This window comes from Caretta caretta, chromosome 1 (assembly GCF_965140235.1).
Source record: "Caretta caretta isolate rCarCar2 chromosome 1, rCarCar1.hap1, whole genome shotgun sequence".
Lineage (NCBI taxonomy): Eukaryota > Metazoa > Chordata > Testudines > Cheloniidae > Caretta > Caretta caretta.
The window spans coordinates 278106126-278133998 of record NC_134206.1 but is presented as its reverse complement, the minus strand read 5'-3'; positions in this window follow the sequence as shown (position 1 = coordinate 278133998).

Genomic DNA, 27873 nt, shown 5'->3' with positions numbered 1-27873 from the left:
TTAAAATAGTAACCATCCTTAGGTCTCACTAAGGGTCAGCTTTGATTCCTTTTAATGCACGTATTCCTTACACCCACCTCATTCTGAGGTCGTATTTGATTAAACCTTGGTCTCTTGTCAATATTTTCCATTCCCGCAATCCATTTTGGGGGTTCTAATAATTGTCAAATGCATTTGGACAGATATAGGTTCTTTATACAATGTGGTTAATGAATTTTGGCTACATAAAGCCTCTGAAGTCTAGACAGCTTCTCATAAGCTACATATTGATAAAGCTTCTAACCCAATGTTATTTTTATTAGGTCTAATATTGCTTTATGCTAGCTATTACTACCAATAAGCCTCAAGCTAAATACTTGGCTTAAGACTCATGGAAAGTCCAATTAAAATAATCTTTACATTTCTTTGCTTATCCTATTTGTATTATAGTTTTCAATTCATTTGCACAAATTTTACAGGTGTCTTACCTATTTCTAAGATATAAAAGATTTTTTACTGGGTCACCTAAGCACAGGTCATGGGTCAAAGGTCAACAGCATAAATAGAGTCCTGGAGAACTCTCTGATTAGGAAGTTCCTATGTTTATTAAGGTCCCTGCTCCAATATGTCCTGGTCCTTTCTGGTAATTGTGTAGGACCAAGAACTCTATAACCACTCCACAGACTATCTATTCACCAGGTAGCAGTACAGATGAATCATGTACCAGATTTATGTATGTTTATAACTATTTTTGTTAATATTGAAGTTTTACAAGGCATTAGTATAGGCCATAAGATGTAATATACATTTTACTTGTTGTGATGATTTGGGGAATCTGTCTGTTCAAGTTATGAATTCTGGTTGATATTGTGAAGTTGCCATTATGCAAATGTATGCATCATGGTCTGCCTCTGTCTATCCACTGTTAGCGTATTCATCATTGTAGACAAAGCTGTAAGCATGTCTTTCCCAGTCTAGAAACAATGCAGAATCAATAACTTTAAATATTGTACCAAGACGGGTCATTAGGTATGCTAAAGAGGCCTGCTGAAGTTCGGAGAAGCCACTTTCTCCAGCTGGTCTGCAGTGTACTGGAGTTTGGACAGTGGGAAATTTTATCATCAGCAATAATAAAAAGGAACCATGTGTTGCTGGTGGAACATATAACCTTGAGGGACTTTTATAGTAGGGGATGTTCAGTTTCAAAGCAAGGTGACTGGGGCGAGGGGAAGGCAGCATTCCATGACTGATAAGACAAGACTTGTGCTGCAGCAGAAAGACTCAGAATAGCCCCAGAGGACTCTTATCACATCTCAAAGAATATTCTGGAATGGTCATTAAACCTTAGGCTGGGAAATGCATGTAGGGTTCTGTCATGAATATAAAGGGAAGGCTAACCACCTTTAAATCCCTCCTGGCCAGAGGAAAAACCCTTTCCCCTGTAAAGGGTTAAGAAGCTAAGACAACCTTGCTGGCACCTGACCAAAAGGACCAATGAGGAGACAAGCTACTTTCAAAGCTGGAATGTGTGTGTGTGGGGGGGGGGGGGGAACAAAGGGTTCTCTCTGTCTGTGTTTTGCTTTTGCTGGGACCAGAGCAGGAATGCAGGTCAGAACTCCTGTAAAGGGTTAATAAGCAATCTAGTTAGATATGCATTAGATTCGGTTTTGTTTAAATGGCTGATAAAATAAGTTGTGCTGAATGGAATGTATATTCCTGTTTGTGTCTTTTTGTAACTTAAGGTTTTGCCTTGAGGGATTCTCTATGTTTTGAATCTGATTACCCTGTAAGATACTTACCATCCTGATTTTACAGAGGTGATTCTTTTATTTTTTCTTCAATTAAAATTCTTCTTTTAAGAACCTGATTGCTTTTTCCTTGTTCTTAAGATCCAAGGGTTTGGGTCTGTGTTCACCTATGCAAATTGGTGAGGATTTTTATCAAGCCTTCCCCAGGAAAGGGGGTGTAGGGCTTGGTGGGATTTTGGGGGGAAAGACTTTCCAAGTGAGCTCTTTCCCAGTTATATTTTGTTAGATGCTTGGTGGTGGCAGCAATAAAGTCCAAGGACAAAAGGTAAAATAGTTTGTACCTTGGGGAAGTTTTAATCTAAACTGGTAAAAATAAGCTCAGGAGGTTTTTCATGCAGGTCTCCACATCTGTACCCTAGGAGTTCAGAGTGGGGAAGGAACCTTGACAGGTTCATTATGTTGTGTAGATCTGTGTATTTTTCATGTGATTAAGTAGAGCAATAGTGGTTTAGAATCCTGTGCAAAGCCTGTCTTTGGGTTATGTGTTACACTTATGACATGCCTTTGGAGACTTAACCTGTAGACCCAGAACACCCTCACAGCTGGAGATCTGGGAGAGAGTTTGTGCAGACTACAGGGGAGTCTGAGATGTCAGCACTGATAACAGGGACTGGGGAGTTGGATCGTGAAATCCCAGCTCTCAGGAGGGGGTTCTATACAGAGGATCTCCACCCCAAGAGTGTGCTTAGGTACCCTAACCAGGAGCAGTATCTGGATTCTGTTCAGAATCTGGATGCTAAAAGCACATGAGGCCCAGTGATGTGGTCCCCTCACAGCAGTCTGGTGAGTGGCTAAGAGGGAAGCTCAACTGGAGCTGTGATATTTGTCTATCTTCTCTTTTAAAATAACAACGACAACAAAAACAGAGCAGGTCTGGATGATTGATTGAGAGCCACTTGCAGTGCTAACAATTCTCTAATTCTTCCGCCTTCACTTTCCCTGTTTTTGGTTTTCTTCTCTTTTACCCTAATATTTTGATTTAGGGACTCTTCACACTTTCTCCTTTTTGATCCTTTTTCAGTGTGGCAGTATTTTGTATTTTATTATTTGATAAATCTATTTATAAGCTCTTTTGACATTCATATCTTAATTTCAGTTTGAGTTTTGCCTTCTGTCTTATTCCATTGTAATTCTGCATTTGAATTTGAAATTCAATGGATAGGTAATGAGTATCATCAGTAGTTTATAGTTAAATTATTATTAAACACAAACATGTCCAGCTGTCCTGGATTCTTGATTGACTCTTTGTTTTTCTTTGTCTCTTCTGCACTTCACCATGGAGACAGTTGTCCAAGGCTATTTCCAGCTTTTCTGACAGAATCCATTGTTTCTATTTTCAGTCTTTCATCCCTATAGCACAAATAACAAACATTGTATGTAACTACATAGAAAGGCAGTATTAAAAAGGTAATGCAATATTTTTGGGGAAGATTGTTTATTTTTAACCTATTTCATCATTCAGCTGTCTTGAAACATCTATACACATTTACTGAAAGGTTTATGAACCAGGGCAGTTTTATATATTTCTATTGAGGAATCATTGTGGATAGTTCAAGAGAAATGTTTATGCAGTGTGTTGCAGTAGTTACAAAAGCAAATATCACTAGGTTGTTTGGATGCATAAAAAGAGTGAAAAATAACACTGAAAACATCATTATGGCACAATACTCAGCTACTGTACAGATTTTCATCAGGAATACTGGGTCCAGATTTTGTCTCCTCTCTTTGATATATAGATAGTGTGTGTGTGGCCAGTAAAGGTTCCCCCCTCCCCCAAAAAAGGAGATTTGTTTAAACCATTTTTTTTTTGGTTGGGGGGGTGTTTTTATGAATTTTCCATTTTGAAAAATGTTTGAATTTTTTTTGAAATTATTGAAATATTCTGTTTGGACATTTTCTGCTTTTCAGTTTGAAATGACCCTTTGTTTCAAAATTTAAGTTAATATTTTGGGGGGGAAATCTTAAAAAATCAAAAGGTTGAAATCAAAAGTAATTTTCAGTTTGTGGGAATTTTCGAGATTTTAACTTTTCATCCTCATTCAGGGCAGGACATTGTTTCAAAATCTTGAGAATTCTCAGCAGATGGGAAAACCACTTCCTGCCCAGCTTTAATTCTCAGCTATGTTGTTAAGATGGACTTCAGAGTCTCATGAAAGACAGAGGCTCCATGGAGATGATCTTGGGACATCCGTAGATTTGGAGGGACAGAATATTTGCTCAGTCTATTTGTGGCAAGCCCCTCGTACCCCCCATATGTTGAGGCATTAAGGATATGGAAATTTCCATCCAACTTTCTATGATTCTTTCTGTGGGGGCGCATAACCTGTGCCGCACTCTATAAAAAAAACTTGAAATAAAATCAGAAGGCCCCAATCCTGCAATCTTACTTGTAGAAGTAGCTCCACAGAGGTAAATAGAACTACTATCTGAGTAATGATTACAGGGTCAGGCCTAATATAAAGGAGAAATATGGCAAGCGGTAGACATGTCGCAGTGCTACAATGTGCTCTGAGTGTTCTATAAATGAAATGATGTAACACCACGGAAAAAGGGAACAGCTCTTGAGAGGGTTGGTGGAAGCTCATCAATACATAACTGCTTTACAAATGGAATTCCTGAAGTGCCTGCTCAGATTGCTTTATTTTGTGTTTTCTGGTAGTGGGGCAGTCTCCTTTGATTTGCATGTCTGGAGACTAATATACAGGAGATGGACAAAATTTGAGTCTGTTTCTGCTGTTGTGCTTCTGCAGTATTGTCACTTTTAGAGAAAAAATTGCTTGGCTAGGATAGTTGTTAATCCTTTGGGGTTTTGCTTGTCTTCCTGATTTGTCCTGATTGCCTGATAGTCTACCTCACTTCCTCATATTCAGGATAATGAAAGGATGTTCATAACAATTGCTAAACATGATACCAACTAAAAGCAAAGGAAAGAAAACAAATTTGTTCTCTCCATAAAGAAAAGCATCTGAGACAAAGGAGCGAATTGAGAAGGAAGGTCAATTGCCTAGAATCTCATATCTAAAAGTTCTTCCAAAGGCTTAAAGCAGTCCCTGCACAAGCAGCCAAAATTGAGTCAGTTCCATTAGAAAATAGAGAAGTAACCTTAGCAACTTTGTTATTTGTTGTTACATCTTTGGAGATTAAAATGGAGTTTCTTGCCCTTAGGGTTGCCAGGGTTAAGGAATAAGGTGGAAGTAGATCAAAGAAATTGTCATCTTGGAAAAAACTCATAATATTCCAAATAAAAAGTGGAAACAATTGATGCTAGGCTTTTTCAGCAGCTCTTACAAGGGAAAATTGTTTTCATAGGAAACTGACAACATAAAAATATGGTGTTAAAATATGAGACAAGGAACTGCTGGCTGGAGCAGAAGAGGATGATTCAAATGACTTGGGATTTTTTTTTAATTGAGAAGGCATTTTGTAATTTAAACAAGCAACTGGTGGACAAATCTGGCAGCCATTACATTGCTCTGTCTTCAAAAAATGGTACACTTTGGAAGAATATTTTAATCATGTAGAAAGGGCAGCCTATAAGTTCTACTTTCATATCAAGCTATTGACAAAGAAGAATGAATAAAAGATGAATCCACTGTGGAATATTTGTTCATGAAAATGATGTCCGTGAGGAGGACAGCAAAATTTATTTTTTCTTCATTTCTGGGTCTTCTGCTGCTGCTTTGTTCATTTATTTATGTATTAAGTGCTGCTAATGCCCCTGGTGATACACTGACATATAGGAAGATACAGCCTTTCTCCTTGGAAGGTGAGAGTAAAATTCAAGCCCAAACAATGCAGATCAGAAGCATGTTTTATGCAGTTAAACTGGAAACAGATTGACATATAATCACCGAAAGTCTTCATGGAAGCTGTTGTTTTAAGCAGGGATTTGAAGGTGGAGGAGGAATTCATTAGACGCATGAGAAAAATAAGCCATGTTCATGGATGGCACACAAAAAACACGTGATTCAGGTTGTAGGAGGATGGAAAGGGAACAGTTAGGAAGTTGGTTTGAGTTTGAGAAATATTGGTGAAAGGTCCCCAGAATGCCAGATGATTCCAATTTTTGCTTTTGTCTTATGACATGCAAAGTATCTTCCATTGCTAGAAATGGCTTAACCACCATTTTCCCCCCCAAAGGGAAAAATGTTACATAACATTTGTGTTCCTTGGATTGGGTCCAGTAACTGTGTGCAAATCATGATGTTTTCAGAGCCCAAAGGATGTATGTTTTTAAATGGCCTGGATTTCACTCTATAGATATGAATGTTACATTTTCCCCAGATATCTGTCATAAAATGGACAGTACAAGGCATGTATTAAAAACTAAGGTTTTAAAAATCAAGGACATATTGAAAAATATGTTCTTTGTTGCATATAAGTTTATTTTAAAGCCTAAAGAAGCAAAGAATGCTAAGTCATTCCATATATTATAGGCATTACACATGGTCCTTATCAGGAAAGAATTGTGGGTTTGTACCTTTTGGTGTCACAAAATTCTATCCAAGTACTGTATATATTTTTTTCTAGCTACTTCAGCTTTCAGGATCATAGAATGGTGGTGCATCATATTTAGGTCCATCCAGATATTATCAGCTTGTATTTGGCTGGTTTTCACAACTGTTTTTGAAAACGAACATAAGGCTTGATTTATAATTAGTTCTGAATATGATGCAAGCTGAATGAGATTAGGCAGAAATAAAGCAAAACAGTCATTCTTATAGCATTTCCAGACTTCTACATTTTTTTGCTAGAGCAGAAGGGATTCATTTTTTTTCCTCACTGAAAAACTTACTTTCCCAGCTGGTCAAAAAACTGCATGAAGCCCATGCTCTATGAGATTTGTGCGCCTCACACACACAAAATCTCCAAACCTAGAGAAGTGTGCAGTATAGCCACCACTTGGAGGCACCTTGTGTCTGGAGTTTCATTGTGGTCCATAGGAAATTGCCATCTGGCCAGTGGCTATCCAAGAGGCAACTGACTGCAAATAGCAGACACTCAGTGAAGTAGGCTTGAAACATAAATCAATTTATTTAAACCATGGTTTTATGAAATAGTAAATTGTTGTAGCACATTGGTGATGATTACATTCATGAAGTGGTCTAATAAAGGCATAAACCAGTGCAGTAGGCCTGGGTAGACGTGTGAGGTGGAGAAACAGTCACGTTGTCTCTGTACTATATATAAGACTAAGGTCTTTTATGGTACATAGATGAGGCAGTAACCTGATGAAGACTTGTGCCTGTCCTTTAGTCCTGGTTATGTTTATAAAGGAATGACCTCACCTTGGTCTGTATTAGTACACTATAATTTGAAAAATATGTCAGACTGACTGATGTCGGTAAATCAGGACTAGCTAGGTGTCTGAGGAAGTAAAATGAGAACCTTATGCTAGTACGTCACTTCTGAAAGAAGTGTGAGTAGGTAACCTCAGAAGTCTAAATCAGCACATCAGCCTTAGCTAGATGCATGAGGCATTGACCTCTGAGATTGTTGATTAGCAAATCCTAAATAGATGTGAGGCAGAGTTGCTAAGAAAGTAAACCAGGGATGGATATTTGAGAGAACGTTCTCAGTCGGTATGTTATTACAATGTGAAAATGTGTGAAATAATATGAGAAAGCTGTTCTACACCTATGGAAAATGTCTTTATAATTCAATAAAAAATACTATTTTTCCAGAGGGATTTCTGTATTTATAATTACAGAATTCAATATGAAGTTGTAAAATCACATATTAATTTATACCCCGTTATTCTATAACGGTTCAAAAATCCATATAGGAAGGATATTATATGTTCTGTAGTCTAGTCTTTAAGAATAACTTCTATAGGATCATTTTAAATGTCTTTTAGAACCTTGCTGGTTTAATCCTGTTCCCATTCTGTAGGTCTTTTCTTGAAGGTTATTAATGCTAACAATAGGAATATGCTTGAGCTAATGAGAAAAATGGCAGTCTCCCTCTAATAACTTGTTACAAAACCATCCTAAATACACTATTGATGGTTATTTTAGAGAAAAATACAAATGTTAGGCAAGCATTGTGATTCAGAGGGAGACGTGAAAACAAAACTAAAATTAGTAAAAATTGCAGTAAAAATTTCCTAGTTGCCTATGTTTCAGCCTCCGTGTATGCATACGTCAGCCCCACTCTAAACATTTAGACACCTAAGTCTTAGATCGATGAACAAACTGGGGAATGAGAGGTGTTCCCCTCACTTGCCTGGAGGACCCAATCTGATAAGTTTGCTCAGAGCATCACTGTATGCAAATCAGCAGCCCCATGGGCTGAGCTACCATATAATGTTTAGCCCAGTGGTTAGGTTACTCACCTAAGATGTGGGAAATACCCTAGTTCAAGTCTCTCAGGGAATAGGGTTGGAACAGGGCTCTATCACCTCTTACATGGATGCCTTTGTCCCTGTGCTATAGGATATTCTTATGGAGCAGTGGATAGATAATGAAAGAGTCATTGGGCCAGAGAGAGAACAAGTATGAATCCATAGCCTAGCAGTTAAAACACTCCCTTGGGAGACCCAGGAACCAGTCCCCCCATCCTCCAATAAATGTTGTAATGATTTATCCTTAATGGAACAGTTTGAACAAGAGAGTCTGAGGGAGGCCTCTACATCAAAATATCGCCTAGCCCAATGCTTAAGGTACTTACCTGAAAGGTAGCAGATCACTCATCAAATCCCCTTCAGTCAGAGGGATCACTTGTAGTGGGGGACTCCTACAGCCCAGGTGAGTAGGCCAACCACTGGATCAAAAGTTGTGAGGGTGCTCCTCCTTCAGCTTTTTGCAAAAATGGCATAGGTATTTACCTCCAAGAAAAGGTTTGCAGCTGAGAATCCCAAACAGAGGAAGGCACCTCCTTCAAGTCCAGATTTAGGCATCTATCTCAAAGGGGGGTTCAGGATTTAGGACACACCCCTTGCCTGGGCATCTCCCATTGGCTAGTTTAGGCAGGGAGCTGCCCAGCTTGCTTGCTTTTGTGAATCCCATTCTGAGGTGTTGTTCATTATATAGGAATCCTCAGGGCCTAAATCAGACTTTGTGAATCCCAGTAATTTTTGAGGTGCTTAAAAGTCAAGCAGGATGATGCTAGATTTCTTTGTGAGTCTAGCCCATAGTGTCTGTGTGAACACAAGTGCAGCCTCTAGATCTGACATATGTATTCATAGAATGGTGTTGACTTCATAAATTAGTTCTATGCAGACTAAACCTTTTCATAACAATTTCTTTGTCTGTGCTTTTATTCTGGAGCCCCGCCAATTAAAATCTGAAGAGAACTTTCTTGAAGATGTTTTACGTTCATGAACTGCTGTGTCTTCTGAATTTAACAGCATGATCCTGTTTTTATTTGGTGTCCTGATGCCAGCTGTCTTTCAGTTTCAGCAATGTGGCAATATTCCATATGACTATAAGCAACTGGGCTATAGGCAAGTTTTGAGGGGGAATATATGAAAGGTATGTGTGTGTCCATGTGCTTATATTCCTTTCCACCATAAAGTTTAAATTCTTTCCATATTTATGATTATAAATTTAGCATTATTTATGGTATTAATTTGTAGATAGACCTGGTGGATATTGTCAGCTGGTGGATATTGTCATAGCTCCATGGAGCTCAATGGAGTTATGCTGATTTAAACCTACTGAGGACCTGGCTCATTTATTTTTATTTAATGTTAAGTTGCTCTTTCATATTTATTCTCTGTAGAGGGTTACTGGCCTCTGCATATACTTCATGGAATCCTTTCCAAGGACCACAGCTGGTAAGAGCCCCTTAAACTAGTCAGGCTGATTTTTTCTTGCCTGAAGAATTATTAGATACATTAGTTAACATTAATTCTCTTTGTTCAGTATGAGTGGCTCTTGTCTTCCCCACAGGGCTATGAAAGGAAAGTGCTAATTGTTTGTACATCTATATTTGTCAATGATTCTGCATTGTAACTGAATTATCTTCCATCTAATTATCCTCAGTTATCAGATCTTAGCAAAACTAACAGTTCGTTGTTTGACCTGCTGTTCCTGTCAAAATTTGGGTTTTAAGATTTTTGTTACATGCTGTATTTCACTTGTTAAAGTTGTACAAAAACAAACCAAAAACACCTACTGTTCGCTATCTAGGGACCAAAACCAGAAAGTCAAATCTACATTCGGTAGAATTGTGGTGGTGGTGGTGGTAATGGGTCAGATTTGAATTCCTCATCTGAACCTAGCCCGTAAAATCCTGGTCAGATCCAGAGGGGTTTCATTACAGTTCCACTATGAATGCGGTCAATTGCATGAGAACAATGGATCTCATGAGATTTTCTCCATTTAGGCCTAAAATCATACAAAAAGAGTTCACAAGATTTTAATGCCATCAACAGTGAACACTGTGCTAAACTTACCATAATATGAACAATGATCCAAATGCTGTGTCACATCAGCCCACCTTGATTAGTAACATGTGGATTATAGCACATCTTTGTGCATTTTAGTGAGGGAGTGACAGTAAAAAAGGCAGTGGAGGCAAACCAGTTATTGACGAAGCAGTAGTTAAATAATCTAATCATTGTTTTCCAGCACACTCATAAAACAGGCTGTTTCATTTTGTTTTACAAATTTTAATCAGATTGCTGGTGATTAAAGCATAAGCAAAGATGACAGATGTGCTCTGGTTGTGTTTATCCATCATTTCATCTTGGGTCATAGTAACAATGAGCCAAATTAAATAAAACTCTGGCTCACACTATGTGGAAACTGATGCTAAGTTGAGCAAACCTTCTCCTCCACCCTATCCCGATTAAATTTTTGGTCTTGCATAAATTTCCCCAATGCAGAAACCAGATGGAGTTTTCATTGACTCTAACCTGGAGATTTTATCTCTATTAGATTTTTTGCAATCATACTGTTGTCATTTCATAAATTCTGTAGCTAACAATAAAAGTCTGTTTTTCCACTGTTTCCTATTTAAGAATCTACACACTCCTGAACAACAATCTATCCTCATCAAATGGAGACCCAATGCTGACGCCTTTTGAAATTGTATAAACAGGCAGATTTTGTTTTAAAAAATAGTCAGGGAAAACACTTTAGATAATTTTGATATAAATGGAATATCAAATGTCTCGGTCACTGGTTCTGTAATACCAACATTTCTGTACAATTGATTTCTCCTCCATAAATAGTTTGCTAGAATGAACTTCTAATGTCCCATTTTCCTCTCAAATATCAAAGAAATATGGCTTTCAAGAGCATGTACAATAAAACATGCATGTGAATTCCATCATAGCTATGAAATGATTAAAGTACCAAAGGGAGGCTTCTGAAGACATAGCTGGATGAAATTCTTAAAATACACGATTTAAGGAGTAAAGGATAAAAATCACACTTAGTACAAATGATTTCAAAGACAAATGAGCTAGGATGTTCTTTATGTTCAAGAAGCCACATCACTGGGGATTTATGGCAGGAATTTCATATCTGCCGGAAAAGATATCTTTTGGTTTCATTTACTAAAATTTGTCTCTTCAAGGGCAGAAGTAACATTTGATGGGTCTCAGTGTGCACAACAGCTGTGTGCTTAGTAATAAGATTCAGGAATAATAAGCATGATATTATTCCTTTATTATCAGCAGGATGATCGAGGAAAAATTATTAGATCTATTCCTGGAGTCAGAGTAACACCAAGGGATATTGGCTGTCTCAGTCAATACTGGTTTTGGAGTGGGAATGGTGATGGGAATATTGGGGACAGCTGAGGAGTGGTGCTTCAGTGCTTCCCAGTCAATCAAAGCCCTCCCATATTTGAAGAGTTGCTAGTGATCTTACGCTTAGAGGCACTGGGTATGTCTGCACTTGGAGCTAGGGGTAGGGATTCCCAGATCAAGGAGACATGCCCATGCTACCTCTTAGCAAACTAGCATGCTGAAAATAGAATGTAGCCATGGCAGCATGATTGGCAGGAAAGGCTTTCGAGTCCATGCCAATTAGAGACCATAGGCACATACTCAGATGGCTAGCCTCTTCCACCATTCATGCTGCTGTGGCGACATACTACTTTTAGCATGCTGGTTGGATGAGACTTGCGTGAGTATATCTCCTCGAGAGAGGAATCACACCTCGAGCTGCAAGGGTAGACATATCCTAAGGAGTGTTGTGGATGTTCTGTGGGTGTCTGGACACCACGTATGTAAAGCAATGGATGGAGGTCTGTTTGTATTCTGCAAAAGCCGCTGCTGGACACATGCTGCATGCTCTAGGAGATAAGCACACCTCATTCCTGCATCACACTTAGTACTCCAGTCAATGCATATAGCACCACACCTCCTGGTTCCTTCCTTCACTCTCCTTTCCCACCCATTTCTTTAGTCACACTCCAGCTATTCATCTTGATAATCTTCAGCTTCCCACCTCTCTGTGCTATGCTTAACCATGCTTCTATCCTCGTCCTTCTACTGCTTAGCTATGCTACAAAAGCATTAGAGAAAGGGTTTTTAGCAAGAATTAGCTGCTGGTCACATTACTGGCCTCATTACAGCACCTTTTCTTTTTAGTGTCATTCTACAAAATTTCTCAGGGGAGTATTATCCACTACTCCAACTTTCTTGCCCTTGGAGCTCTTCAGTCAATGATTCCTTGACTTCAAGACATGCTCAATATGAGAGCTGAGTAAAAATAGGAATTTCTATCTTGTGGGAAAATCTGATATTTCAAAAGCTCAAGCTGGGACAAAAGTTGAAATATCAAAAATGTTTATGAAAAAAAAATTCTGAAAATGTTCAGTTCAGAAATGAAGCATTTTGCTTCTGCATTTTTTATTGAAATTTCAGCAATCCAGAATCACTTTTTTAAAGTCAGTTAAACATTAAGCTGCATTTTCCTGTTGTAGAGCATTGCCTCATAAGCACTGTAATTCAGGCTGCCTGATGATCTATTCTCCTTTATAGACTAGTCTCCCTTGCTGGACTACATGCCCCATGATGCACCTACAGTCATTCAGTCACAGAAAAAACTGTGTGACATCAAGGGATATGTAGTCCAGCTGGAAACCCCTGAGAGAATGGAGGCCTGGACCAGATCTCATATGAGGCAATGAGCCACAGAAGGGAAACACAGTTTAGTTTTGAACTGACCTGAAATGATACATTTTGAGTCAGTTCAACAAAACAGAAATATTTCAATTTGGGTTCAGCCAATCCAAATAAAATATAAAATACGATTTTCATAGCAGAAAAATGGGGGCAAGATGGTAAGTGTATTTTCCCATTAAAATTTTAAAGATGCTTCATTTATTGTCAAAAAATCATTCCAATAGAAAATTCCCAATCTGCTCTGTTTGGCACTCTAACAGTCTGAAAACTGTGGGAGCTGCTGTGGCTACTGGGTGATATAATATTAAGCCTCTATGAGTCTTATTTCTGATAGATTGTACTGATTTTGCAAACTTTGCCAATAACAGGCTTATCTATCTTGGGGGTAATGATTTGGCTGTGAACAAATGGGATGAGCTACGTATGCTAGTGAAGGAAGATCTGACTACAGTAAGTAAGGGCTTGTCTATATATAGAGCATTAGGCTGAACCAAAGGGGTGTAAATTTTAGTCTGCACTAATGTACTGTGCACTAACATGGGTATGATTGGATATGAAAGGACAATAATAGGGATTTTCATGCACTCAGTGCAGAAACACTGAAGCATAAGGCAAGTATGAGTACTTTGGTGCATGTACAACTCAAATTTGGGAGTAAATATTTTCAGTGTAGACATACTATCCTGGATCAAATATTGACCTACCAGTGCTTGAATACTATCTTAATCTCTTTTGATTGAGCAGGGGAATGTGCTGACCAATGAAGTTGAAATGCCTTCTCTGTTTTTACATGCTTGTCTAGTAAACTGTACTGCATTATATTTCTAGTTGTCTTCTCGCTTCTAAAATAACATCACTGTCAGTTATGCCTCCTCTCCAAGAACTTTTCAACAAGCCCATCCTTTATTATATGACTGTTGCTATCATCACTGAATATTCTTTTAATCCTTCAAAACTGGCTATGTAAATAATTCTTTTTAATTCATTCCAGATGGTGGCTTTTAGCCTTTAATAGATATTATAATCTGTTAGTTTTCTGAATAAAGATGTTTCAAATGTGCCGTTAAATATATTAAAAATCTGTAATAGTTAACCCCTAGTAGATTTCATTAAGTTGTAAATCTAAGCATTTCATGTTTTTCATTTTTAGAATTTTGTGAATTTCTCCAAGGCTTCCCCATACCCTGACTGGATCATAAAAAGTGTGATCATTATATCAACATCAACTATTTATTACTCTATCTATTTTGGTCAAGACTTACTATAATATTGGCTAACCTGTCTTGACTCCTGCTTTGTCTCTGATAAGCAAAGTTTGATTGTCCACTCTGTGCAAGAGTCTGCTCCCCATCAGCATGCCTTCCATGGCTGAGTGAAATAGTGGACTCTCTTCCTTTGGTGCTCCCTGCTGATAGGCACTGTGGCCCTCCAGTGGTTTGCCTCTTCTTGTGACTTGGCCTCTGGCCAGGTCACTTTTAGTCCTGTCTCCTCTAGGGAAATACAAATCCACCACAACGGTGGTCTGTTGGTATCATGCCAGAGGTTCAGTCCAACTTTAGGCTTTTGGGGCCTACCAGGCCTTGGCTCCACGGTCTCTATGCCCCCACTCTGGGTGGTCTGTGTGGGGAATCCAAGCCCATCTCTCCTAAAGCAGGAGAGTTATGTTTGTTCAGACTCTCTGCTGTGTCACTAGGTTACTTCGGGGTTGCCAACAGTCCCTTATTATAAGGGACATACTGTATTTTTTCATCTCTCAGAGTAACAGCCATGTTAGTCTGTATTCGCAAAAAGAAAAGGAGTACTTGTGGCACCTTAGAGACTAACCAATTTATTTGAGCATAAGCTTTCGTGAGCTACAGCTCACTTCATCGGATGCATACTGTGGAAACTGCAGAAGACATTATATACACAGAGACCATGAAACAATACCTCCTCCCACCCCACTCTCCTGCTGGTAATAGCTTATCTAAAGTGATCACTCTCCTTACAATGTGTATGATAATCAAGGTGGGCCATTTCCAGTATAAATCCAAGTTTAACCAGAACGTCGGGGGGGGGGGGTGTAGGAAAAAACAAGGGGAAATAGGCTACCTTGCATAATGACTTAGCCACGCCCAGTCTCTATTTAAGCCTAAATTAATAGTATCCAATTTGCAAATGAATTCCAATTCAGCAGTTTCTCGCTGGAGTCTGGATTTGAAGTTTTTTTGGTGTAAGATAGCGACCTTCATGTCTGTGATTGCGTAACCAGAGAGATTGAAGTGTTCTCCGACTGGTTTATGAATGTTATAATTATTGACATCTGATTTGTGACCATTTATTCTTTTACGTAGAGACTGTCCAGTTTGACCAATGTACATGGCAGAGGGGCATTGCTGGCACATGATGGCATATATCACATTGGTGGATGTGCAGGTGAACGAGCCTCTGATAGTGTGGCTAACAACAAAAAAACTTCAAATCCAGACTCCAGCGAGAAACTGCTGAATTGGAATTCACAAAAAACAATCCCTTATTTTTGAAATACAGTGTTGGCAATCTACTGCAGTTAGGCCTTACTCACAGAGAGGAGCCAAATCAGTTATGAGGCACAAAAGGAACAAAGGGGTCTCAAGCGGGTTCTGACATTTAAGCTCTAACCCCAGTGTGGTCTTTCCTTCCAACCAGCTTCAAGGCAGTCTCTGGTTAGGTTCTGTCCACAGCCACACCTTCTTTTACAAGACTAGCTCAAGAAGTCTACTCCCTCTCTGTCAGTTACCCCTGAGGTGGACTTTTCCTCTTTTATCTCTTCCCTCTAGGCTTGATGCCCTGCACAGGCATAATACAGTGGGGCTGTTTGGGCCCATAAGCTCTCATTAACCTTGTCTTGGTCAGTGTGAGGTTTGTATACCCCATTAGACACTCTCTTGCACGTCATTTACACCCATACAAATTGCATGTAAAACATTATCTTTGTGATTTAAATGTTATACACCCACTTTTTACAGGCATAAATGTATAAGAGCAAAGCAGTAGAAAATCAGACCCACACTTTTCTGTACATAGAAATGTCCTTAACTCTGAAATTGTTCTTTCCAGGAAGCAAATGCTTACATAAAATTTAAGTAAAGTATCAAGTATCAACTAAAATGGGGGTGTGTGTCTAAACATATATTTGTTCTAAATATAATCTCACAACTGTGTGTGTATTGTACAGAACTTTCTAGCGTATATTTAACATGACTAAAATGTTATCTGAGCCACTAAGATGAATATAACTGGCTTTATTAAGGAAGTGCGTTAAGGAACTCTTATAAGTTGGGAATTCTTTTTCCAAGGATCCTTGGAAAACTTTACATGTTTTAATAGTTTATTGAAAGTTAAATCTTAGAGATAATATTGTTCAAGTTATTTGAACAGGATGCTCAGGAATCAGAAATCCAAAAGCATCTTAGTCAAGGGCACCTATTCTTTATCTTTCTTACATGTTTTCATATTTATATTTAATTACATTTAGGAGTTGTATTCAGTTATTACACTTCCCTTTCCCCCTTGTGTAAGTTTTAGGTAATATAAAAATTGAGAGAATTTTGGAGGGATTGAAAAGTGGAAGAGAGAGAGAGAGGATGTGGTTGAGGGAGGAGGAGAGTATGGGGGGAGAGAGAGAGAGAAAGAGAGAGGAAGTGTATGTGTGAGTTTTTGTAAGAGTATGTGGAGGTGAGAGAGGGGAGGGGGATGAATGAGGAAGTAGACAGTGAATGAGGAAAAAAGATGGGAAACTTAAGTTTTAATTAAAATTGAGATCTCATAGTCATTTATTACACTCATAGAAAAGTAAATGAGAGAGAACATTGGTTATGGGTGGGGGGGCAACATGTCCCCATATAATTTGACCATTCAAATGATGACATAATTTCCCTCTTTCTTCAAGCACACTTTGTGACGTAACTTCAGTATTTTTCTCTTACTGCTTCTACGCTAGATATTTTCTCCTGGCTTTCGACAGGTTTTGACAATGTTGGACTGCTCCATGGGTCAGAAAGATGTGTGGAGGATTGGGGTCTGTGCTGCTGGTGAAATGGGTGGTGGTCAGATGGATCAAGAGGCAGCAAGGAGAATGGGGAGACTTCTATTAGAAGGTACTTGGCCATTGCACAACCATGGATACCTTCTGATACAAGACTCATTTTATCCTCCATTACTGGCCTGACACAGACTCCCAGGCCACTGCATTCCCTATCCATTTCCTCTTTAAAGCCCCTTTCAACAAAGCACTTAAGCACCTGCTTAAGTTTAAGCACATCCGTATTCAGCAAACCATGTGCTCATGTCTCATGTGACTTAAGTATGAGGTTAAATCTAAGAATCTGCTTAAGTGTTTAGGGCATCCCAGGCCTAAGTATATAAATCTAGGGTGTCTGCCATATAATTCACATCTAATGTTTAGCATAAGTTATGGTGTCCTAGATATGGACATTTCAATTTTGACTCATTAAAAAATAGACAGAAAAATGAAAAGGTTAACTAGAATTTACAAGATAAGGCAATCTTATTTTCTTCTGTATTCTGACTAACCACATTTCTAATATAAATAAGGAAGTAGTAGTTACATTTGAAAATATTAAAGGAAAATAAAAATTGTGTGTATATATAATTGTCTCCCTTTTTGCCACACTTTATAGGTTACACACCTATTTAGGTTGGGAAGGGACCATGTCTACATCAGTTTGTTCAGCATCTATCACAGTGGGACCCCTATTCTGATCAGTGAATGTGAGGCCACCAAAATATGAATATTTAACACAATTTAAATCATGGGAACTAAAATGCACCAGTATTAAAAAGACAGAATAGTACAAATGCCTACAACTTAGCTGGTAATGATTTTAGATTACCCTCCCAGGAGGAGTGGGGTGGGGAGAATAAGGGAACAATTTTGATATAAAATAAGTAGTCATAAAATGTGGTTGGATGGACAGAAACAGAAGATAATCATTTAAGTTTGACCAAGAGACCTACAAAAAATACCCATCCCAAAATTCCTAGTAATTTGTGTATATGTGTGTACATAATGATGCATTACTATTCCAGAAAAGAATAAGAAATAGCTCACAGAATCTGCATAAGAAAGAAAAAAAGCCAGTTCTGAAATATCTTTATTTGAAAGATGACAGTAATGTTTATAAAAGACTTTTCTGGATGCAAACCATCTGGTTACTGAAAGAATTCAGATGTCATTTTTTTAAGCACAAAATTAACTGGATAGCTTTGTTCACTATTGATAATAAGAGCATTCCCCCAGGTATGATGTTGAAAATATACCTCTATTTCTTGCAGTTACTGATCTTTAATTTATAAATCTTTTATATATATATATATATATATATATACACACACACACACACACACACACACAGAGAGAGAGAGAATCTATATAATATAAAATAATTATTATATTTATATTTTATATTATATGTATATAATATAAATTCACCAATTCTGGTCAGTGAAACTGTTGTACATATGTATGCGTACACACACACCATTTTAACATCATTTGTCCAAAATGAAGTCCTCTCTAAGAAATGCAAAATAAACTGGAATGAGTGGAGAAAGTTCAGAAAGATCCCTTTTTTATAAGATCCTTGATATAAAGTCAAATTCTATGCTGTTCAGGTCCTGATCTTGCAAAGCAAAGTCCACTCACATGGATTTAGATCACTAACTTTAGTGGAACTCCACAAGACCAAAAAAGCTTGCCTTACTGTTTGATTTGCAAGATCAGCAGTTTACACTGATGTGAAGCCAAAGTAAGATAGTGAGATTCACTGGAGATGATCCAGATTTACACCAGTTTAACTGACTGCAGAATTTGGCATATTAAATATATGATTCTGAGGATAATTGAATCTCATCCCAGCATATTATAGCAACTAGTATTTAAAAGCATTCCAGCATAGTTCATCCTTCCTTCATAAAATTGATTCATATACTTGAAGCCCAAGCCAGAACTGTTCAAGAAACTAATCTGCAGATAAATCTCACATTTAAGGACAGAGCCGACCCTTGGATGCACACATGCAGGTTTCATTATGTTAATGGGAGCCACACTTGCACATCTAAGGGCAAAATCTGTTCCTTTGCAAAACTATGTAAGATAAACAGATAGTAAAGTTCATCAGTGCAGTAAGAGGAGCTAATTGAAAAAGAGGAAATTCCACTGGGGGATATCTTCAAGTGCTGGGGAAGAAGCTTTTACAAATAATAAAAATAAGTCAGTGACTTACAAAGCCTAAATATTTTCAGGTGTAATTTGCATTCTTCTTCCACTGTCAAAATAAACAGTTATATATAGGAAGCAACATAGAAAAAAGAGGAAAATGTTTTATTTTTAAAGAGGTATCCTCAAAAATACACAGGATCATCAAAAGATGCAGGTAATGGCCAACTTTTGCCTGTTCAGCACAGGCCCACTGTAATGAGTGGCAAATATTAAGGCCTGCATAGAGATGATTTTTGATGGCTCACTCGGGTATCAGGGAGGACTCACTCACTGTATGAGGGGTTGGATTGTCTCTCTGAGACTGAGCCTCAAGAGCAGCAAAGCTCAGGCAGATCTGATTGTTTCTTTATGATTTACACTGTCCATAAGTACAAACAAAAGCAAGATAAGATTAAAATAATAGTGTGTGTGTGTGTGTGTGTGTCTGTGTCTGTGTGTCTGTGTATTTTATGTCTGGAGCAGGATGGGAACAGTCCATGTTTTATACTCAAAACTGAGCAGTGCTGATCTGAACAGCCCTATGGAAGGTCCAGGGGCATAGTGCCACAGAGAAGCACAAGTGGAAAGGAGCAAGGCCGGCCCTAGACCAAATGGTACCCCAGGTCAGGAGCGTCTTTGGTGCCTTCCACATTTGTTAAACTTTTGAATACCTTATTTTTTATTGCACTTGTAGCCCATTTCATAACTCTGATGTACGATTTGCATGTGTGATTTATCACTGTCATATAAGACAATATATTTGCATGCTAGGATCTGTACATCTATTTATTCATGCCATATGTAAACAAATAGAAAAAAAAGTTTCTTCTAAGCTTATAGAAATGTTTTAATTTTAAGAATATCTGAAACATACTAACAAGATATTGAACTGTGCACCAACATTGGGTGGACCAGTATAAAATAGCATTACATTAGGTGACAGTCTTAGAATGTTAACCCTAGTCCTTTAGTTCAAAAGGTTGCTTTTCTCACCTTTGCCCTTGCATACTAAAGCACAGCATGAGTGAGGTGCAAAGACTGGCCTATGGTATTTTCAAGCGATAAAATAGCAAGCCATGTCAGTCTTTCATCAGCCATAGTTGATCGAAGATATGTTTTATTGAGCCTGAGCTTTGAAAAGCTGTGCTCACCACACGCAACTGTGACCAACAGCATGAACAGAATTCTCAAAGCTATCTACACATTAGGAAAAGTGCCCTTCACCTCTGCATCATGAATGACTTGGAGGACTTGGAGTGAAAAGTGCTGCCTGTGTTGCAAAATGTGATGATTAATGTCCAGTGCAACATAGAGGTCTTTATCATTGACATCTGAACATTCCCCATGTGTCAGCCTCTGGTGAAGGTCTGTACAGTTGTTCAAGAATGTTTTCCTGTCCTTCAGAAGCTTACTAAGGTCATCCAGGTCTTTTCGTTGTGCTTCATTTGTCCAAACATTTCTTTGACACTTGAGCAGTGTCAATGAATGAGCAAAAAACCTCACTCTTGAATTTTTCTTTGAGCTTCCCATCACCTCATCTCCACCCTAGCAACCAAACTGTCTCTTCTTCCAATTAATATAAGTTTCCTTGAAGACCGGCTCAACCGCTATGTTTTCTACCGTTTATTTGGCAATGGCATCTTCAAATCCATTGACTTTAGGCCACAATGAAATCAGGACACATCTTCTCATCAAAGTAGTAACAGTCACAATGTCCATTGACTGAGTTTGTAATACCCTGCTTACAATGTTTATTTGGAACAGGATATTGTGCCAAATCACAACTGAGACCAGAAATTTGAAGTTAGTGATCTGGTTTGCTAGGCTTTGCGCCTTCTGTCGGATTCTGGTCTTGGCTTTACTTGACTGGAGTCCAGGAGAGCTGGCTGTATTTTAAAGGATCCTTATTGAGGTTACAGGGACAAACCATCCCGATGTCTAGAAAGAATAGTAAATATGGCAGGCAACCAGCTTGGTTTAACAGTGAAATCCTTGCTGATCTTAAACACAAAAAAGAAGCTTACAAGAAGTGGAAGATTGGACAAATGACCAGGGAAGAGTATAAAAATATTGCTCAGGCTTGCAGGAGTGAAATCAGGAAGGCCAAATCACACCTGGAGTTGCAGCTAGCAAGAGATGTTAAGAGTAACAAGAAGGGTTTCTTCAGGTATGTTAGCAACAAGAAGAAAGTCAAGGAAAGTGTGGGCCCCTTACTGAATGAGGGAGGCAACCTAGTGACAGAGGATATGGAAAAAGCTAATGTACTCAATGCTTTTTTTGCCTCTGTCTTCACAAACAAGGTCAGCTCCCAGACTACTGCATTGGGCAGCACAGCATGGGGAGGAGGTGACCAGCCCTCTGTGAAGAAAGAAGTGGTTTGGGACTATTTAGAAAAGCTGGATGTGCACAAGTCCATGGGGCCGGATGTGTTGCATCCGAGAGTGCTAAAGGAGTTGGCGGATGTGATTGAAGAGCCATTGGCCATTATCTTTGAAAACTCATGGTGATCGGGGGAACTCCCAGATGACTGGAAAAAAGCTAATGTAGTGCCCGTCTTTAAAAAAGGGAAGAAGGAGGATCCTGGGAACTACAGGCCAGTCAGCCTCACCTCAGTCCCTGGAAAAATCATGGAGCAGGTCCTCAAGGAATCAATTCTGAAGCACTTAGAGGAGAGGAAAGTGATCAGGAACAGTCAGCATGGATTCACCAAGGGCAAGTCATGCCTGACTAATCTAATTGCCTTCTATGACGAGATAATGGGCTCTGTGGATGAAGGGAAAGCAGTGGCCATGTTGTTCCTTGACTTTAGCAAAGCTTTTGACACTGTCTCCCACAGTATTCTTGCCAGCAAGTTAAAGAAGTATGGGCTGGATGACTGGACTCTAAGGAGGATAGAAAGCTGGCTAGATTGTCGGGCTCAACGGGTAGTGATCAATGGCTCCATGTCTAGTTGGCAGCCAGTATCAAGTGGAGTGCCCCAAGGGTCGGTCCTGGGGCCGGTTTTGTTCAATATCTTCATAAATAATCTGGAGGGTGGTGTGGATTGCACCCTCAGCAAGTTTGCAGATGACACTAAACTGGGAGGAGAGGTAGATATGCTGGAGGGTAGGGATAGGATACAGAGGGACCTAGACAAATTGGAGGATTGGGCCAAAAGAAATCTGATGAGGTTCAACAAGGACAAGTGCAGAGTCCTGCACCTAGGACGGAAGAATCCCATGCACTGCTACAGACTAGGGACCGAATGGCTCGGCAGCAGTTCTGCAGAAAAGGACCTAGGGGTTACAGTGGACGAGAAGCTGGATATGAGTCAACAGTGTGCCCTTGTTGCCAAGAAGGCCAATGGCATTTTGGGATGTATAAGTAGGGGCATTGCCAGCAGATCGAGAGACGTGATCGTTCCCCTCTATTTGGCACTGGTGAGGCCTCATCTGGAGTACTGTGTCTAGTTTTGGGCCCCACACTACAAAAAGGATGTGGAAAAATTGGAGAGTCCAGCGGAGGGCAAAAAAAAATGATTAGGGGACTGGAACACATGAGTTATGGGGAGAGGCTGAGGGAACTGGGGATGTTTAGTCTATGGAAGAGAAGAATGAGGGGGGATTTGATAGCTGCTTTCAACTACCTGACAGGGGGTTCCAAAGAGGATGGCTCTAGACTGTTCTCAGTGGTAGCAGATGACAGAAGAAGGAGTAATGGTCTCAAGTTGCATTGGGGGAGATTTAGGTTGGATATTAGGAAAAACTTTTTCACTAGGAGGGTGGTGAAACACTGGAATTCGTTACCTAGGGAGGTGGTGGAATCTCCTTCCTTAGAAGTTTTTAAGGTCAGGCTTGACAAAGCCCTGGCTGGGATGATTTAATTGGGGATTGGTCCTGCTTTGAGCAGGGAGTTGGACTAGATGACCTCCTGCGGTCCCTTCCAACCCTGATATTCTATGATTCTATGACTGCGCCAGTTCCATTAGGGTGTTGTAAACCTCAGTCACTTGCTACCTCAATGGCCTTATGCTGTCAATGTGGTTCTCCCAGTGAGTGTCACTTCATGGTCAGATTTGTAACATTGTCCATGAGGATCTTCCACCTGATAGCTGAGGCTGAAAACAAGACCTATATCCTTTGCAGTACTCCGAAGAGAGATACTGAATCTAAAGAAGATGATACTGCATCTGACAAAACCAGGTTGAGGGAATGGCAGCCACAAGGCTGAAGAAAGCTCTTGGATTCAGTGCAAAGATCCTTGCCTGGACACTACACCTGGACACCATAAGGTCAATCAATTCATTTTGATCCATAGCTTCTTTGCGAACTACTTGACGTAGGTGCTCACACATGACATCATCATCATATTTCCCGAGGAGCTCTTCCAAACCAAGGAAATTACCATTATGTTCAATGAACAACTTATCTGACAAGCCCTGGAAAGCCAAATTATTCTTTGCAAGGAGGGTAATTGAGATCAGATGCTTGAGCACATTCCTCCAATGCTGGGTTTCTACATGAATAATGCACTGGTTTTCTGAGTCTATGAATTTATTCAGTTTAAGTCTGGACTCAGTCTCCATCCATTTGGAGTAGACTGTAAAATGGCCAAGTGCCTTTTCAGGTTGCTTCAGATCCTCAGCTAAGTTATGCCAATAATTGTACCCAGAAAGTGCAAACAACAATTTGGCATTCTTGTCAAATATTTTGCAACAGAAACAGATTTTGTCAGTTGATTTTTGAGTAAACTAGCCAATGCCAATTCAGTTTCTCACCATTCTCGAGCACTCTTTTGCAGTATGACTTTGAGAAGTGTTGGTTCTGCTGCTTTATTAGAAATGTCATATCCTTTATTTTGCCTGGCCCATTCAAAATTGTATGGTCAATATCGCCAGAGTTTAGGATTGTTGGCCATAAAGCAGGATCTGATGTATCGATTTGAGGTGTGCAATTTTTCTCACTGCTGTTTCTGTCATCATACGGGACAGATTCTTCTTAATAGTTTCTCTCCTTTTCATGTAAACAAGATTTTTCTTTGTCATTTCTATCCTTTTCATGTGAACAACAGTCTTCTTTATCATCACTCTTCTTTACACCAGCAGGAAAACTGAATGATTCTCCATCACTTTCCTCACATTTCCATTCCTTATCTTCAGATAAATCTGCTAATTCCTAAGTAATAGGACTTCCATTATTTATGCTTTGCTGCTCAATTTCTTCTGCACTGCTGAGATACTTCCATGAAAGGCACCGGAGTAAGGCAAAGAATTATTAGTAGTATTCTTTCCCAAAGGATGGTTTTATGAATTCCTTGTGGATTCTTCTTCTGAGAGTTTACAAGTTCCTTATCTAACAAGAGAATCTCTTTAAGTCTCAATAAGAAAATCTTTTCACTTCAGGAAAAATATTACAGTCAGCAAGTTTGACTGGATCCCTGGAGGTTCTCTTTCTGTCTTTCCTGATGCTATGAGTTTTACAGATAGTTACAAAACACTCTGAGTGGGTTGGAGAAGGTCATCCAAGGGGTCAGACTTAGTAAATATAACAGATCTAGCTGTGTAGGACCTGATCTGGTGGGAATCCAATACTTGTCCATATTTACCTCATCCTATTATATGGTTAGTAAAATCATATGCCTCAACATCAAGCTGCTGTCCTAGAAGGCACTTTTAGAATTCCAAATCCCCTAAGGTACTCTAACTTCTAACCTCAATATAATAGTTAGTTTCAAACAGTCTGGGAAATTTGATAAAACCTTACTTTTTTATTTTTCTTTGTTAAACTCAGTAAGAATTGAATAAAATTCCCTGTCATTAAAAACTTGGGAATGCTAAATTATAAAATTTCAATCAGTGTAGTAGAATTTGTGAAGATGAAATTGTGAAATTCATTCTGTTTCTTTTTAAAATTGATAGACATGTCCCAAAATAATGATGCTTTTTTTAAAAGGAAATAAACCAAGGTGGGAATGGGACACAGAGAAAGTGTATCACAACAAAGGGAAAAAACTAAAATACCAAACTCAACAGTTATATATACTAACTTTTCATAATGCACTGTAGTCTCATATGAAACATGGTTTGAGAGTCTATAACAAGGCGTAATGGATTTTGATGTTTTATACACTATTTCCTATTTAAATTCCAGTTCAAAACTTTCCAGTTTAAAACTCTGTGGTTCCTTAGCTACAGATAAGGCCTGCAATACCAAGGATCACTGCTTATACAGCACTATCTTGGAGATTTGGACTGAGATAATAAGAACCTTGGCTAGCCAGCTAAGACTTTTGCAGGGAGTTTTATAATATACAGTAGTACTAAAATGTGGCATATCTTGGAACACTAGGTAAATTGTTTCATCTTTTATATACATATCTAGTTTCTTAAACTTGTGTTTTGCTGAGTTAGTTAAGAAACGTGAAAATCTTAGAGCAAGATCTAACCACTGGTGTGAACATCTACACATATTGCTTGAGCAAGCTATGAATTAGGGTCAATAGTAGATTTTGTCCTCAGATGCCAAAAATTTAAAGAGCTGGTTTTTTGTCACCTGCAGGCATGAAATGTTGAATGCATGTAACTATGGTGATTCAATAAAGAGTAGAAATAATATGGAAAAAGTGTAGAACTGGGAATCAAGACTGGCAGGCTGCCAACAGACTTCATCTTATTTAGGCAGATCATTTTTATTATTGACCAAAATTATATAGCAATATTTCTCTATAATAGCTATAAGTTTAACTAGTTCATCATTTGTAAAAAGCAATAAGTGTACTTATGGCTCAAAGTCTGCAGATTTATTGTGTTATATTATGTGATATTTTCAAGAATGAAAGACCAGGAAGATCAGTCTCTCCTAAAATGTCATGCTTCCTTGTCCTTCAGAATGTGCCCTCTAGGGCTAATGAGATCAGCAGACATTTTGATCTCCTTGTTCATTCACCTTGTGGTCTTTTCAAATATGAAAGGCTAAAGTTTCAGAGTCATGCCAAACAGTCAACATCTCTTTTTTTCCTGTGGTTGGCTGCTATCATTGTCATCACTGTGACACAGCTAATTTTATTGGCAAATGTTCACAACTTCTTTGTCAGAGTAACACTTGTCAGTTGAGTTTGGTGAGAGTTGTGTTTTAAGTCCTAAGGGAAGGGCCTTCACTCAAGCTAGTCTATTGTTTCGGACTTTCAGAGTAAACTCTCTTGCAGGTAGCCAGTAATGGGTCCTGAAAACATTTGAATAATTTAAAAGTCAATCTGGATTTATAATTTCATTTTATAAATTACATTACTGTGTACCAGGACAGGTTCAGATAACACAGATAGTGGGATACAAGCATCACACTGACATGCTCCCTCACTCTCCCCTTTTCTTCAGAGTATACAAATATATATACTCCTTTTATAGCTATTGCATGATCTAAACACTGTACTCACATTAACCAATCAGCACCCCATCTCTGTGAGCTCAGTAAGTTTTGCTGAGCTGATGTACAACAGGGAAGAGTGGACACTAGGGGAAACTCCTTTTTGATATGCGCATTGTTCAGCCATGATTCCAGTCCTTGCATTCTCTGAGCACAGGAATCTTGGAATTTTGTAGGTGCAGATGCCTTAGCTGCAATGTTAACGCCCAGTAGCTCTTTCTACACTAGGAAACTGACCCATTTCTGACAAGTTGTCCGAAAGAAGTTCCGTTTGACTGGTGCTAAAAATGTTTTAACCGATATTTTAATCACTGATATTTTAATAATTTAAGTCCAGAAAGGGTTTTAAATCCTGATGAATATTTCTGCAATAGTGCTGTAGGTGGTTTTGTCCAGTGCACACTAGCCGTTAAACCGTTTGCAGAACTGGATCAGAAGGATTAACTGCTGGCAACCATTGTGAGCTACAGCTCAGTTTTCTAGGCTAGAGTGTGCTAGTTCCCCATTCATTCCCCTCTTACATCATGAATGCAGGTGTTTGTTTTATTTTTCATAACTAAAATAGCTTTTGCTTTGAAAAACAATCATAAAGAATGAATAATTACCCTCGTTCAGGAAACCTGTTTACAAAACTGAACAAAATGTAAATTAAGATACAAAGTAAGTGGATCAAATTTTACAGCTATTTTGTAATTACTTCTCTACAGTATATAATTTAGTTATACTCACAATTCAAACGTAATAAGTTTAGTCACCAGCTTTGTATTATCTAGTGACAAACACAAGGAATGTAAAATGATACATTGATAAAACCATAGTGTTAACAGGAACAATGCTAGCCGTAATCAGCTGGAACTTTTCCAGCTATGATTAAACTACACAAAGAACAAAGGGCTCATTTGAAATGCAGATGTAACATTTTTTGTAGCACTGTGTCTATCGACAAGAGTGGGCTGCCTAGTTGATGCCTTTTTAATACTAACGCTTAGTATACAAGTGTTTGCTTATGTCAGTCACCTGCTATGTCAAGACCAAGAGGTCAGATCCTGAGGCTGACACTGCTGGCAGCCTAGAAACCACTTCATTCAGAATGTCTTTCTCAGGCTGATGAGCATTCAGCCCTCTGAAAAGAAGAAAAAAGTAAAACAACTGGTATCCTTTCTTTTCTGAACTTCCCAAGGAATCCTTTCAACAGTCTGCAAAGTGTGCTTTCCACTGAGTCACTCTGCTAAATAAACCTTGATTAATGCCTTTGTAAAAAAACAAAATAACAAAATAAAATCTTTATGAGGATTCCTACTGTGGGCTGGATTGTATTGGTTGATTTAATAACACTTAGATTGACCCCTTTCATTCCATTAT